Genomic DNA, 755 nt, shown 5'->3' on the forward strand with positions numbered 1-755 from the left:
GGCAGCATTGCGTGCACGAGGTGAATGGAGAAGATAAATCACCCGATCCCAACAATCATCGAAGAGAAGCTCGAAGAGAGTACAGGCTCGAGAATCCGACAACAAGGGGGCGTTACAATGACGCTCCAAAGCAAGGGTGAGCCACAATTCGGTAAGCTCTTGGACTCGGCCCCACGGGAAAGGCTAGAAAAGGGGATCAAATACCGACAAGTCTGAAGGAAAATTTCTTTAGGAAAGTCGCAACTTACGGATTCAGTTACAGGCACAACGACACTCTCGCCTCCCTGACGACGCAGCCAAAAAGGGGTACCAGTCGCCTCACAAGCATAACGCTGGCCATCAAGGAGATCGTCCAACCCAAGCCCGAAATGCTGGTTGGAGCGCATGGCAGGCAGAGTCAGGGCCTGGCGATAATCCATTATGTCCCAAGGAGTTTTGGGATGAGGAGTAGGAAACATCGACTGCAGCCTCGGATGGTACAAATTAGGACCATTACGGACCAAATAATTCACAAAAGGAACAACTTTCGCCAGTTCCTCAAGTACCTTCACTCGGGGATCATCTTCTGCGAGAGGCATAATAGCAATCGGAACTAATAGACTCAACTCCCGACGAGCAACTGAACAAACTAAACGAGGTACCGAGGAAAAAAATACAACGTTGCTCTCCAGAGTGATAGACGGAAACTAAACACTCAACAAAAAAAACCGTAGGGACAGGACAGAGGACGGATAGGAGAGGATAAATTTTCTTCA

At 48.9% G+C, this 755-nt stretch overlaps 1 protein-coding gene across 1 annotated transcript in view; it reads left to right on the forward strand.

The window, feature by feature from the left end:
• Positions 1-755, forward strand: part of LOC107043377 (DNA replication licensing factor MCM4) — a 166565-nt gene that overhangs the window by 23719 nt on the left and 142091 nt on the right. The gene's annotated exons all lie outside the window — the stretch shown is intronic.

This window comes from Diachasma alloeum, unplaced genomic scaffold (assembly GCF_001412515.2).
Source record: "Diachasma alloeum isolate Michigan unplaced genomic scaffold, Dall2.0 Dall_scaffold_00561, whole genome shotgun sequence".
Classification (NCBI taxonomy): Eukaryota; Metazoa; Arthropoda; class Insecta; order Hymenoptera; family Braconidae; genus Diachasma; species Diachasma alloeum.